Here is a 15,613-nt window from a genome sequence, read left to right on the forward strand (position 1 = left end):
TCTGGGTGGCAATCTTAACTTCCAGTATAATGGAATCATTACTGTGTCTCCTTGTGGCAGTATTTCTCCCTCTGAAACTAAGACCTCTAGGCCAGCAGAAAGTAATGAACAGGAAGCAAAACTTTTGCTAGTGGGTCACTAGGGGTGATGGTGAGTGGTGCTACTTCCACCCATTGATTACTGAACCCGTGAGTCCTGGCTATAGGAGGAGCAGTACCATATATTGGACACTGATTCAGAGCATACAAAGCCTTCTGGAGAATTGTGCCCCAGCCCTGCAAAGTATTGTCACCTAGTTGGTGTTGTACTTATGACTTCAAAAGGCCATTTCACTGTTCTATTAATCCAGCTGCTTCAGGATGATGGGAAACATGATAATACCAGTGAATTCCAGGAGCATAAGCCCACCACCACACTTTTTTAGCCATAAAGTGTGGACCTTGGTCAGAGGCAAGGCTGTGTGGAGCACCGTGACCGTGGATAAGGCATTCTGCGAGTTCACAGATGGTAGTCTTTACAGAATCATTGCATGTAGGATATTCAAACCCATATCCAGAATAAGTGTCTGTCCTGGGGAGGACAAACCGCTGCCCTCTCCATGATGGAAGAGGTGCAATATAATCAACCTGCCACAAAGTAGCTGGCTGATCACCGAGAGGAATGGTGTCATAAGGAGGGCTCAGGGTTGGTCTCTGCTGCTAGCAAATTTGGTACTCAGCAGTGGCTGTAGTTAGGTCAGCCTTGGTGAGTGGAAGTCTATGTTGCAGAGCCCATGCATAACCTCCATCCTTGGCACCATGGCCACTTTGTTCATAAGCTCATTGGGTGATGACAGTGGTGGCTGCGGAAAGAAGCTGAGTGGTGTCCACACAATGAGTCATCTTCTCCACTTGATTATTAAAATCCTCCTCTGCTGAGGTCACCATTTGGTGAGCACTCACATGAGATACAAATACCTTCTTAGTTTTTGACAACTCAGAGAGGTCCATCCACATACCTCTCCCTCAAATTTCTTTGTCACCAATTTTAAAAGTATGCGTCTTTCAAGTCCTTGACCTTTTAACCAAATCATTGGCTATAGCCCATCAAACAGTATTAAATCACACATCTGACCAGTCCTCCTTCCAATCAAAGTGCACAACCGGGAGCACTGCTTAAACTCTGCCCACTGGGAAAATTTCCCTTCACTGCTATCCTTCAGGGATGTCCCAGAATGGGGCTGTAGTGCTGCAGCTGTGCATTCAGGTGGTGCCTGCATAGCATGCAGAACCATATGTGAACCACGCCTTAGTCTTCTCTTCCTCTGTTAACTGATCATAGGGAACTCCCCATGAGGCCACTAGTGCAGGCTAAAAGAGAGAAGGCAGGGTGGCAGGAATGGGGACCCTGGGCATTTGAGCCACTTCTTCATGTAACTTACTTATCACCTCAGGACCCGCTCAAGCCCAATAGCGTATATACTACCACTTTCATTTGATGATGGAATGCTACTATGCATGCCCCACTTTATGGCTAGATGGGTCAGAAAGCACCCAGTTCATGACAGGCAATTCAGGTCACATGGTGACTTGATGACTCATTGTCAAATGATCATTTTCTACCAAAGTCCAGTAACAGGCCAAGAGCTGTCTTTCAAAAGGAGAGTTGTTATCTGCAAAAGATGGCAGGGCCTTGCTCCAAAATCCTAGAAGCCTCCACTGTCATTTACCTGTGGGGGCCTGCGAAAGGCTCCAAACAACATCCCCATCTGCCTCTGACATCTCAAGCATCATTGGATCTGCTGGGTCATATGGTCCAAGTGGCAAAGCAGCTTGCACAGCAGGTTCGACCTCTTTCAGAGCCTTCTCCTGTTCTGGACCCATGCAAAACTGGCAGCCTTTTAGGACACCAGATAAATGGGCCAGAGTTACACACCCATATGAGGAATGTGTTGCCTCCAAAATCCAAATAGGTCCACTAGGCATTGTGTGTCTTTCTTGGTTGTAGGAGAGGCCAAATGCAGCAACTTGTCCTTCACCTTAGAAGAAATATGTCGACAGAAATTTTACTGAGAAATTTTTACTAGAAATTTTACTGAGTTAGAAGGTCCTTGAGTTTTAGTTGGATTTGTTTCCCATCCTCTGGCATGCAAATGTCTCACCAATAAGTTCAGTGTGTTTGCTACTTCTCACTCACTTTATCCAATCAGCATAATGTCATTAATGTAATGGACCAGTGTGATAACTTGTGGAAGGGAAATGTGGTTAAGATCCCTGTAAACGAAAAAAGATTCTGAGGGGAGGACTCAAGATGGCGCTGTGAGAACAATCCAGGATTGGAGCTCTCCTTGAATCCGCGGAGAGGTGAGTCAGAGCTGCATTTCCAGACTGATCTTAGTTGCCCACAGAACGGGGAAATTCCCAAGTATAAAGGAGACGCGGGACACCAGGCAGTACCTCTGCCTGGCGAAGCCGGCAGCTGAGGTGGTGGCGGCCGGCCATACCCAGCGCTTCCCACAGGGTGTGCTTGTCCGGGTGCCCTGTTGAACCAGCAACCTGGGACTTGAGAGGGCTGGACTTGAGACTGAATGAGACTTGGACAGTGGGCCAGCCCAGGGGATAGCAGGGACAGAGCGTTTGGGCTAGCCCAGTGGGACGAACAAAACTGCGATTTCAAATGATCCCCGTCCAGATGGTCCGAGACGCTCTGTGGGGGAGGGTCATCCACCATTACCGAGGCAACCTGCCCCAACTGAGATACATGCCCACTGCTGATGCAGCCAGCCATTGCCGAAGCAACCCGTCCCTACTAAGATACACGGCCATTGCTGACGCAGCCTGCCATTGCCGAGGCAACCCACTACAACAGAAAGACTCCGCCGCAGGGTGTGGCGGAGACCACAGCAGAACAGCAGAGCCTGCAGCATCAGGGCGAACCACACAACAGCAGGGCTGAGCCTCGGCAGGCAAACAGTGGTTAGTCTGCATCCTAGCTGGGCAGGACACCTCAACAGACATCCAAAAATAAAGCCCGAACCCCCCAACACAGAGCATTTGAGAAAAAAAAAGGGTTTTTTTAATGAGCTCTGTTGGGGCAGAATCAAACATAGCAGCCTAATAGCCCTGAATGAACAACAGAGCTCACAGCTCAGCAATTGAGCTCCTATAAAGTACAGACTGTCTCCTCGAGCAGCTCCCTGACCCCTCTATATCCAAAAGACTGACATTAGGCAGGCATCATCCTGGGACAAAGATAGCAGAAAAAGAAACTGGTAGCATACCTCACTGTGCCACAGCTGCTAGAGGTGCACCCCAGACAAGCAGGGCCTGCAGTGGACCTCAGCAGTCGTACAGTGAAGGGGCTAGACTGGTAGAAGGAAAACCAAGTAACAGAAATACTTCATCATCAACAATCTGGGTGTCCACTCAGAGACCCAATCGAAAAGTCAGCAACTACACAGACGACAAGCGATTAAATCCACAAAGATAGGAAGAAACCAGGGAAAAAAGGAGGAAAACACCTGAAACCAGAACACCTCGCCTCCTAGAAAGGACCAAAACTCCTAACCAGCAAGGGAACAAAGCTGGACGGAGAATGACTGTGACAAAATGACGGAATTAGACTTCAGAAGGTGGATAATGAGAAACTTTTGTGAGCTAAAAGGACGTGTATTAAATCAATGCAAAGAAACTAAGAAACTTGAAAAAAGTTATGAGGAAATGATAACAAGAATGGATAACTTAGAGAGGAATATGAATGAATTCAAGGAGCTGAAAAACACAATACGAGAACTTTGCGAAGCATGCAAAAGTTTCAATAGCCGAATTGACCAAGCAGAAGAAAGAATATCTGAAGTCAAAGACCAACTCAATGAAATAAAACGAGAAACCAAGATCAGAGAAAAAAGTGCAAAAAGGAATGAACAAAGTCTCCAAGAAATGTGGGACTATGTGAAAAGACCTAACCTACGTTTGATAGGTGTACCAGAATGTGATGAAGAGAATGAATCCCAGCTGGAAAATACTCTTCAGGACATCATCCAGGAAAATTTCCCCCACCTAGCAAGACAGGCCAACACTCAAATGCAGGAAATACAGAGAACACCACAAAGATTTTCCACAGGAAGAGCAACCCTAAGGCACATAATCGCCAGATTAAACAAGGTTGAAATAAAGGAGAAAATACTAAGGGCAGCCAGAGAGAAAGGTCGGGTCACCCACAAAGGGAAGGCCATCAGACTCACAGCAGATCTCTCAGCAGAAACACTACAAGCCAGAAGAGAGTGGGGGCCAATATTCAACATTCTTAAAGAAAAGAACTTTCAACCCAGAATTTCATATCCAGCCAAACTGAGCTTCAGAAGTGAAGGAAAAATAAAATCCTTTGCGAACAAGCAAGTACTCAGAGATTTTGTCACCACCAGGCCTGCTTTAAAAGAGCTCCTAAAAGAGGCACTACACATAGAAAGGAACAACCAGTACCAGCCATTCCAAAATCACACTAAATGCTAAAGAGCATCAACATAATGAAGAATCTACAACAACTAACGGGCAAAACAGCCACTTAGCATCAAAATGGCAGTATCAAATTCACACATAACAATATTAACCCTAAATGTAAATGGACTAAATGCACCAATCAAAAGACACAGACTGGCAAATTGGATAAAAATCCAAAACCCATCAGTGTGCTGTATCCAGGAAACCCACCTCACATGCAAGGATACACAAAGGCTCAAAATAAAGGGATGGAGGAAGATTTACCAAGCAAATGGAGAGCAAAATAAAGCAGCAGTTGCAATTCTCATCTCTGATAAAATAGACTTTAAAGCAACAAAGATCAAAAGAGACAAAGAAGGCCATTACATAATGGTAAAAGGATCGATACAACAAGAAGATCTAACGATCCTGAACATATATGGACCCAATGTAGGAGCACCCAGATACATAAGGCAAGTTCTTAATGACTTACAAAGAGACTTAGACTCCCACACAATAATAGTGGGAGACTGTAACACTCCACTGTCAATACTAGACAGATCAATCAGACAGAAAATCAACAAGGATATCCAGGGCTTGAACTCAGACCTGGAAGAAGCAAACCTGATAGATATTTACAGAACTCTCCACCCCAAATCCACAGAATACACATTCTTCTCAGCACCACATCACACCTACTCAAAAACTGACCACATAATTGGAAGTAAAGCACTGCTCAGCAAATGCAAAACAACTGAAATCATAACAAACAGCCTCTCAGACCATAGTGCAATCAAGTTAGATCTCAGAATTCAGAAACCGACCCAGAACCACACAGCTTCATGGAAACTGAACAACTGGCTCTTGAATGTTGACTGGGTAAACAATGGAATGAAGACAGAAATAAAGAAGCTCTTTGAAACCAATGAGAACGAAGACACAACATGCCAGAATCTCTGGGACACATTTAAAGCAGTGTCTAGAGGAAAGTATATAGCAATAAGTGCCCATATGAGGAGAATGGAGAGATCCAAAATTGACACCCTATCGTCAAAATTGAAAGAGCTAGAGGAAGAAGATCAAAAAAACTCAAAACCCAGCAGAAGACAAGAAATAACTAAGATCAGAGCTGAACTGAAGGAGATTGAGACACAAAAAACCTTCAAAAAATCAATAAATCCAAGAGCTGGTTTTTTGAAAAGATCAACAAAATAGACAGACCACTAGCCAGATTGATTAAAAAGAAAAGAGAAAAACCAAATAGATGCAATAAAAAATGATAAAGGGGAAATCACCACAGATTCCACAGAAATTCAAACCATCATCAGAGAATATTACAAACAACTCTATGCGCAAAAACTAGTAAACCTGGAAGAAATGGATAAATTCCTGGACTCCTGTGTCCTCCCAAGCCTAAACCAGGAGGAAGCTGAAACTATGAATAGATCAATACCAAGGTCAGAAGTCGAGGCAGCAATTAAGAGCCTACCACTCAAAAAAAGCCCAGGTCCAGACGGATTCACAGACGAATTCTACCAGACACACGAAGAGGAGCTGGTACCATTCCTTCTAAAACTATTTCAAACAATCCAAAAAGAGGGAAGCCTTCCCAAATCATTTTATGAGACCAACATCATTCTGATACCAAAACCCGGCAGAGACCCAACAAGTAAAGAAAACTTCAGGCCAATATCAATGATGAACATAGATGCAAAAATCTTCAATAAAATATTGGCAAGCTGATTGCAACAGCAAATCAAAAAACTTATTCATCATGATCAAGTAGGATTCATACCGGGGATGCAAGGCTGGTTCAACATATGCAAGTCTATCAACGTAATTCACCACATAAACAGAAACAAAACCAAAAACCACATGAGTATCTCAATTGACGCAGAGAAGGCATTTGACAAAATTCAACAGCCCTTTATGCTAAAAACCCTCAAAAAACTCGGTATCGATGGAATGTATCTCAAAGTAATAAAAGCTATTTATGACAAACCAACAGCCAATATCATACTGAATGGGCAAAACCTGAAAGCATTCCCTTTGAAATCCGGCACTAGAGAAGGATGCCCTCTTTCACCACTCCTATTCAATATAGTACTGGAAGTTCTAGCCAGAACAATCAGGCAAGAAAAAGAAATAAAGGGTATTCAAATAGGAAAGGTGGAAGCCATTGTCTCTATTTGCAGATGACATGATAGTATACCTAGAAGACCCCATCGCCTCAGCCCAAAAACTCCTGAAACTGATAAGCAACTTCAGCAAAGTCTCAGGATATAAAATCAATGTGCAAAAATCACAAGCATTTGTCTACACCAATAACAGACTTAAAGAAAGCCAAATCAAGAACGAACTGCCATTCACAATTGCTACAAAAAGAATAAAATACCTTGGAATACAACTCACAAGGAACGTAAGGGACCTCTTCAAGGAGAACTACAAACCACTGCTCAACGAAATCAGAGAGGACATAAACAGATGGAGAAACATTCCATGTTCATGGTTAGAAAGAATTAATATCGTGAAAATGGCTATACTGCCCAAAGTAATTTACAGAATCAATGCTATCCCCATCAAGCTACCATTGACTTTCTTCACAGAACTGGAAAAAACCACCATGAACTTCATATGGAACCAAAAGAGAGCTCGCATAGCCAAATCAATTCTAAGCAAAAAGAACACAGCGGGGGGCATCACACTACCGGATTTCAAACTATTCTACAAGGCTGCAGTAATCAAAACAGCATGGTACTGGTACCAAAACAGAGATATAGACCAATGGAACAAAACAGAGGCACCAGAGGCAGCACAACATACCTACAACTATACAATCTTTGATAAACCTGACAAAAACAAGCAATGGGGAAAGGATTCCCTGTTTAACAAATGGTGTTGGGAAAACTGGCTAGCCATGTGCAGAAAGCCGAAACTGGACCCCTTCCTGACACCTTACACTAAAATTAACTCCAGATGGATTCAAGACTTAAACATAAGACCTGGCACCATAAAAACCCTACAAGGAAATCTAGGCAAAACTATCCAGGACTTAGGAGTAGGCAAGGACTTCATGAACAAAACACCAAAAGCATTGGCAACAAAAGCCAAAATTGACAAATGGGACCTAATGAAACTCCACAGCTTCTGCACGGCAAAAGAAACAGTCACTAGAGTGGATCGGCAACCAACAGAATGGGAAAATATTTTTGCAGTTTACCCATCTGACAAAGGGCTGATATCCAGAATTTACAAAGAACTCAAACAGATTTACAGGAAAAAAACAAACAAGCCCATTCAAAAGTGGGCAAAGGATGTGAACAGACACTTTACAAAAGAAGACATATATGAGGCCAACAATCATATGAAAAAATGCTCATCGTCACTGGTCATCAGAGAGATGCAAATCAAAACCACATTGAGATACCATCTCACGCCAGTTAGAATGGCGATCATTAAAACATCTGGAGACAACAGATGCTGGAGAGGATGTGGAGAAAAAGGAACACTTTTACACTGTTGGTGGGAGTGTAATTTAGTTCAACCATTGTGGAAGACAGTGTGCCGATTCCTCAAGGATCTAGAAATAGAAATTCCATTTGACCCAGCAATCCCATTACTGGGTATATACCCAAAGGACTATAAATCGTTCTACTATATGGACACATGTACACGAATGTTCATTGCAGCACTGTTTAAAATAGCAAAGACCTGGAATCAACAAAAGTGCCCATTGATAATAGACTGGATTGGAAAAATGTGGCACATATACACCATGGAATATTATGCAGCAATCAGAAATGATGAGTTTGTGTCGTTTGTAGGGACATGGATGAATCTGGAGAACATCATCCTCAGCAAACTGACACAAGAACAGAAAATGAAACACCGCATATTCTCACTCATAGGCGGGTGATGAAAAATGAGAACACATGGACACAGAAAGGGGAGTACTAAACACTGGGGTCTATTGGGGGGAAAAGGGGAGGGCCAGTGGGAGGGGATGGTGGGGAGGGATAGCCTGGGGAGAAATGCCAAATATGGGTGAAGGGGAGAAGCAAAGCAAAGCACACTGCCATGTGTGTACCTACGCAACTGTCTTGCATGCCCTGCTCATGTACCCCAAAACCTAAAATCCAATAAAAAATTTAAAAAAACAAAAACAAAAATAAAGATTCCAGGAAAAAAAAAAAAAGATCCCTGTAAACAAGATTACAGCACAAAGCTTGAGAATTGGCATACCCCTGAGGTAAGACAGTGAAGGTATATTCCTGGCCTTCCTAGCTGAAGGCAAATTGCTTTCGATGGGCCTTATGGACAGGAATGAAAGAAAATATATTTGCCAAATCAGTGGCTGCATACCAGGTACCAAGAGATGTGTTAATTTGCTCAAACAGGGAAACCACATCTGGTATAACAGCTGCAATTGGAGTCACCATTTGGCTAAGCTTATGATAGATAATTCACTGTCAGTCTCCAAGATTCATCTGCCTTCTGCACAGGTCAAATAGGAGAGTTCAATGGGGTTGTGGTGGGAATCACCACCCCTGCGTCTTTCAAGTCCTTGATTATAGCACTAATTTCTGCAATCTCTCCAGGGATGTGATATTGTTTTGGATTTATGGCTCTCACCCTACCAGTCAAGGAGCCAATGTGGGGATTCTGGCAGCTGCTAAGTATGACAATTCCAGTTATGCATTCTGGCACTTGGGAGATGACCATAGATGAGTCTGGGGACCCATTGGATCCACTGTAAATCAGACCTGAACTAACACTCTATTAATTACCTGATCTCCATAAGCCCCTACTTTAACTGGAGACCCACAATGACATTTTGGGCCCCCTGAAATCAATGTCACCTCAGAGCCAGTGTCCAGTAGTTCTCCCCAGATCTGATCATTTCCCTTTCCCCCATGCACATCACTCTGGTAAAAGGCTGGAAGTCTCCCTGGGGAAGAATAGGAGAAAGGTTAATAACATAAATTGTTGGTATTGTAGTGGAGTCTTTCCTTAAGGGCATTCTGCTTTTCCTTCATTCAAGGGGTTCTGGGTCTGTAAACTGGTTCAAGTCTGGAAATTGATTGAGGGGCTGTGATTCTGTATTTTTACAATTCAAATCAGTCTTTTGTGTACTTGACCTCGAAGTTTTCTGCTCATACAAATTAAGAAAGAATGCAGTAGGCTTTGTATCTATTTCACTTCCAGGAACACCTTGTTTAATTGGCCAAAGCCAGTGCTCTGCATAAGTCAGACAATTGTGATTGCTGTTTGCCTCTGCTGTCCGTTAGAGTAACTACACCCATCTTATCTTTGATGGTTGAGTGCTACCACTTGGCCCTTGCCACCTTGGGATCCAGTTATTCTCACTGCATTTAAATGTTCTAAATTAGTTACTGTGGTTCCCACTGTAAGATCTGGCTTACAGAAAAGAGCAATTACAGAGCTCTTCTAGGATGCAGGTGCTCCCCTCACAAATCTGTTTCACAAACTACTGTTGAAGGGTATGTCTTCTGGATCCTCCCAGCTGGGATGAGTAGGTCTAAAGTAACTAATTTACTCTAGCATTCCAATCCCTCTAAGCCTTTGAATCCCATCCTCTGTAGTAAACCAAGGGAGATCAGGCATTTCCAGCTTGCTCATGGTAGGCCATCTCTTGATCTACAATTCAGCTAACCAAGCAAATAAACTATTAGAACGTTTTTTAATTCCCTGAGTTACAACGTTAAACTCAGGATCCCTGTTTAGTGGGGCCATATCAAGAAATTCAGCCTGACCCAACTTTATGTTTATTTCTCCATACCCTTAATATCCATTTCCATGTCTGTTCTCCAAATTTCTTCTTGTACAAAGTAGAAAACTCAAGCAGTTCTTTTGGAGTGTGTAGTGCACCTCCTTGTGGGTCACAGTCTGAATCTCATCTCTAGGTTCCTGCTGGTACCTGAGTCTAGTTATAGGTCTAGAAGCAAACAAGGGTGTTGTGGGTGGGTCCTGTGGAGAATTGGTGTTGTCTTGCCTGGCAACTGCCTCAGGGGAAGACATTACTGTTGCCTCAATCAGTTCATGATTAATCTCCTCAGACAAAGTGGAAAGGCTGATGGCAGCATGGGTGAGGAGGGGATGTTGCCACCACCGGGGGTAGGGAGGCTGTTTTCTCTGGCAAAAAAGGGTCATCGCAATTTAGGGACTCAGTGCCCCCAGACTCATCAGGGTCCTCCCGCACATCCTCATCCCAAGTTGCAGGGTCCCACTCTTTTCTAATCCATGTAGTCACTTTAATGGTAGACACCTGGCAAGGCTGTGCATGCACCTTTCATTGCATGTCAGCCACTCGCATAAGAGCTTGTGTCCCATTTTCCACAATTTCAGCTGTTTCCCTATAGGAGTTAAGACTCTCATTCAGGGTAATCTTAGAGGATCTGCAGATCAGTGTGTACTTCTGGATCTGGCAGTTAGAATTTCTGAGTTTATCATTTTTTTCTCATCATTTTGTCCAGTTAACTTAGGAGCAACCAACCAGCATTATTATATTGCTTGGTTCCCCACATATGGTCAAAAGTATTATGTATAGTCACTAAACTCCTTGCCTCTCACAAGCAGTGAATCAGGAGTATCAAATGTGTTTATTTTGCATAGCTCTCTAAACAGTTCACACCAAGGACTATCAGTGTTCTCCGTACTATTAGAAGTAGAGTTCTTAGCATTTTGGGGTCTAATCATAGTAAGCAGCCAACTCCAGAAATCCCAAAACCAACTAAAGAACTCCATCATCAACATTCTGTTCCTCTAGAACCACCCCACGTTTGGTACCAAAATCTGTAATAGGGTTCTCTAGAGGGACAGAACTAATAGGATATACATATACATAAAAGGGAGTTTATTAAGAAGTATTGACTTATACAATCACAAGGTGAAGTCTCACAATAGTCTGTGTGCAAGCTGAGGAGCAAGAAAACCAGTCTGAGTCCCAAAACTTCAAAAGTAGGAACACTGATATTGCAGCCTCAGTCAGTGTCTGAAGACCTGAGAGCCACTGGCAAACTACTGGTGTAAGTCCAAGAGTCTAAAAGCTGAAGAATTTGGAGTTTAACGTTTGAGGGCAGAAAGCATCCAGCGCAGCAGAAGGATGAAGGCTGGAAGATTCAGCCAGTCTGTTTCTTCCATGTTCTTCTTCCTTCTTTATTCTAGCTGATTAGATTGTGCTCACCCAGTCCACTGACTCAGATATTAATAATCTCCTTTGGCAACACATCACAGACACATCCAAGAATGATACTTTGCATCCTTCAATCCAATCAAGTGAACACTCACTATTAACCATCACATTCTGTTTATCTGAAACTTTGTACCCTTTGACAAATAATCCCCCATTTCTTTCCCCATGAAGTCCCCCAGCCTCTAGTAACCATCACTCTGCTCTCAATTCTTTAGATTTCTATGATGATTAGTCATTTCAAGTTCTTCTATAGACCAAGCTTAGGAGAGGACAACGACTTGATCCAAAGTTAGTGTGGAGACTGAAGTGATTGAAGACAGAGTCAAAGATGGACAGTGAGGGAAGGGAAGACAAGGAAGAGGGGAAATGGAGATAAATTTGAGTTATGTGGTGCCTGAAACACAGTGTCTGGCACAGAATAGGTACTCAATAAATATTTGTTGAGTAGATTCTATGGAATCAAACTGTAGCATTCCAGGAATGTATCTTCTGGGAAAGCAAGCAATTCTGACTAGAAAAGGGAACGCGCATTTCCAGTAAGGCCAAGGATACTAAAATGGAGAGTGAGGCTTGGCACGAGAGTCAAGGAGGTGAAGAAACTGCAAGCTAGAGCATTGGAGGTATCACTGGACAAGATTCTGCCACCTGCCTAGCCTCTGCTTTTCTCCTGGGAGGAAGCAGCTTACTTGGAGACTGGCAAAGTAGGAGCTAGCAAGCAGGCTAGTAGCTGGAAGCTAATGTCTTCTGTGCCTCTAAGTGAATAGAGCTCAGAAGATACCAGGATGAAGCAGATGGTTGTTGACTTGAGCATTTAGGAACAGGGTTTCCTCAGGGCTGAGGGAACAATGAAGCCCCTTTAGAGTTTGGAAATAACCAGCAAAGTAGAATTGGGGACTCTCTGAGCCCTAGGCAGCAAGAGGGAGGCCTCTGATCCTCCTATATGCCCAGCCCCTCACTGTGGCTTACCCCAGCCCCTTTAGCCCCAGTTACTGGGGCTCCCATCTTTTCCTACTTTGCTATATCACTCCTTAGTGCCAAGCTCTGTCCTGGGGGTTGGAGATCCCAGGCCTGGAAAATGAAGTCAGAGCTTGCAAGCTCCATGCACCATCCCGCCTCAGTGCTAACATTCACACATGAGGCAAAGTAGCATCTTGGGAAAGGACACTGGCTTGGGCATCAGGAGTCCTGTGGGTCCAGTCCTGGCTCTGCCACTGCCTCACTGTGTCAAGTCCACTCCTTTCTCTGGGCTTTGGTTGCCACATCTGTACAAAAACTGTTCTGCTTACTTCACAGAATTGTTCTAAGAAGTAAATGAAATTATAGGTGTGCAAATAACTTGTATGTAGTAAATTGATATGTGCACCCAAGACAGTGGTTCAGTTAATGCTAGCAGATATGTCCTGGAAAATCAGGGGTCATGTTCTCTACATGCTCAGCAAGTCATTTTTGTGACTGTAAGTGTCCCATTCTAAGAACTGAAACCTTCAAGTCTAAAGAACCACGGTATTCATGGCTCTCTTCAGTCTAGTCCCCAAACTACCTCTTGTTCAAATTCACTGAACTCAAACCAAACTGCCCTCCATTTTCCCAATTCTATGCTTTTGCTCATAGAGTTCCCTCCACTAATACCTTTTGCTTCCTCTCTGCTGATTAAAATTCTTCCCATCATTCAAAGCAAAGATCAAATACCACCTTCTCCATGAGGTTTTCTGTCAAGTAGCAGCTGAATGGGGGATCTCTCTGGTGGGCCATTTTACACTTTGGATCTAGTCCTTAAAGGCCATCTTTTTGAATAAAGCAAAAGAATTTTTCCATTGCAGGAGAGAGTGCAGACTGATAGTGGCATGTGCAAAGCAGGACCAAGATCCAGGCTAATGGCAATGTCAGGAAGGAAGAAAGGGAGGTGTCTTAGTCTGCTTGCACTGCTGTAACAAAATACCTTAGACCGGGCAATATATAAACAACAGAAATTTATTTGTCTCAGTTTTGGGGGCTGGAAAGTCCAAGATCAAGCTGCCAGCAGATTTGGTGTCTGGTGACTTTCTAGTTTATTAACAGTTCTTGCTGTGTCCTCACATGGTGAAAGGGGTGAAGTGTGTCTTTGGGGCCTCTTTTATAGGTCACTAATCCCACTCATGAAACTAGAGCCCTCATGATTTAATCACTTCCCAAAGGCCTCACCACCTAATACTGTCACACTGGGGATTAGGTTTCAACATATGAATTTGGGAAGTACAGCAACATTAAGAATTTGAGAAGATTCATTCCAACTCCTGGCCCATTTTCTGGATGGGAATGATGAAGCCTGGGGAGGGGAAAAAAATTAAGGCATCAGGCCTTGAAGTTGCCTCTTCTCACTAACAGCGCAGGCAACTGGAGAAAGAACAGTTAGGAGTACTCCAAAAAGCTGGACCACAAATAACATGGGCACTTACCTTAGTTGAGGCCTCAATTCCCTAATCTGGGAAATTGGGGCTAAGTTTTAGTCCTTCCTCTTTACCTAGAATTTTATACATTCTGGTAACCTCCAACACAAGTACTTTGAAATGCCTAGAGTGTCCATGTGCCTTCATGGGTCAACCACAGAGTCTGTGTCCCAGATGCCATGAAGGAGGCCACTTTGGCCAGGCCCCATTTGAAGGGTGTACTTTCCTGGGGGATTACAGCGGACAGGGCTGCTGAGGTTGACTCATTCCCCAAGGTCTTTACTAAGGGAATGGCAAACAGGGCTAGGGGTGGGGTTTTGCACAAACTACTACTCAGGAGCCCAGATTGAAAGAAAGGTAGAATAGAGCTGAGGATGCCTACCTTGAAGCCCTCACTTCTTTAGTTCTCATGCTCTTTGGAGAACAACAGTTGCATTGTTTTCCAAAGTGGCTAACAATGAAAATCTGAAAGCTAGATGGGGCAGAAGCATGGAGACAGATGTCCAGTTTTCTCACCTTTCTTCCTAAAGTCTCTCAGGCAGGAGTACCTATGGAAAGTGGGGAGGCGAGAGAGGTGAGGGGCAAATCAGATTAAGACTCCATGCTCTGCCTTCCTTTCCCAGTGATAGGAGAGCATGATGTAGGAGACCATCAAAGCTGCTCTCAGCAAGGCTCTAAATATCTAAAGTGCTTCCTGGGCACAGATTATCTGGGCTGTCCTCCTCTATTCCTTAATCTTGTGTCCCTTTCACTGCTCACCCACGTCCCCACACACAATTGTACAGGAAAAATACAAGAAGGTCCTGTAGAAGGATTAAAATTTAGTAAGAAGAATTTCCCTGGTTTTAAGTGGATATCTTTGCTGGTCCAGGGTCTGTTTGACTCCTTCCCCTGTTCTTCACATGGGGTTCTGAACCCTACGGACTGCGTTTCCCAGGCTCCCAAGTCAACTACCTTCTGGCTGGGTTTAACCAATAGAAGGCACTGGTGGGAAGGCAGGGAAAATGGAGAAGCCAGGGTACTTAGCTTCTGCCTCTTCTGCCTTGGGTGGTGCCTCTGCTGTGTCTCCTCTGTGGTTCCTGCTATCAACATACTTCCAGTTTTTCTGTGTGACTCCAGCTCCTGGTTTATGTCATCCCACCTTTTCCGATTGTTCCTCCATTCATCACCACCTCACCCTCACTCTGATTGCAAGGGGGTTGACCCCTGTAAGCTGTGTTTCCTAGGTTCCAATATTAATTGACTTTTGGTTTCCTTAATGAGAGAGAACTCGGAGGCAGATTGAAGGGCAGGAATGAGGGAAAGAAGAAGCTACTTTTTCCTTTCCTCTACCTCAGGCACATTTCTCATCTGTGGCTCTAGCCCCTGTGGGCAGGCCTGTGATTTTACTTTCATCAGATGACCCCTGTCCCTCCTCCCTCATCCCTCAAGCCTAGAAGTCATGCTGGCTTCCTGCAGCCTCTAGGTTATCTTCTTGTCTCACTTGGATTCTCAACCTATCACCTATGTAACCAATT

At 43.8% G+C, this 15,613-nt stretch overlaps 1 long non-coding RNA gene across 2 annotated transcripts in view; it reads left to right on the forward strand.

Moving 5' to 3' along the window:
* Positions 1 to 15,613, forward strand: part of LOC144581023 (uncharacterized) — a 198,369-nt gene that overhangs the window by 9,028 nt on the left and 173,728 nt on the right. The window lies entirely within an intron of this gene.

Source organism: Callithrix jacchus, chromosome X, assembly GCF_049354715.1.
Source record: "Callithrix jacchus isolate 240 chromosome X, calJac240_pri, whole genome shotgun sequence".
Taxonomy (NCBI): domain Eukaryota; kingdom Metazoa; phylum Chordata; class Mammalia; order Primates; family Cebidae; genus Callithrix; species Callithrix jacchus.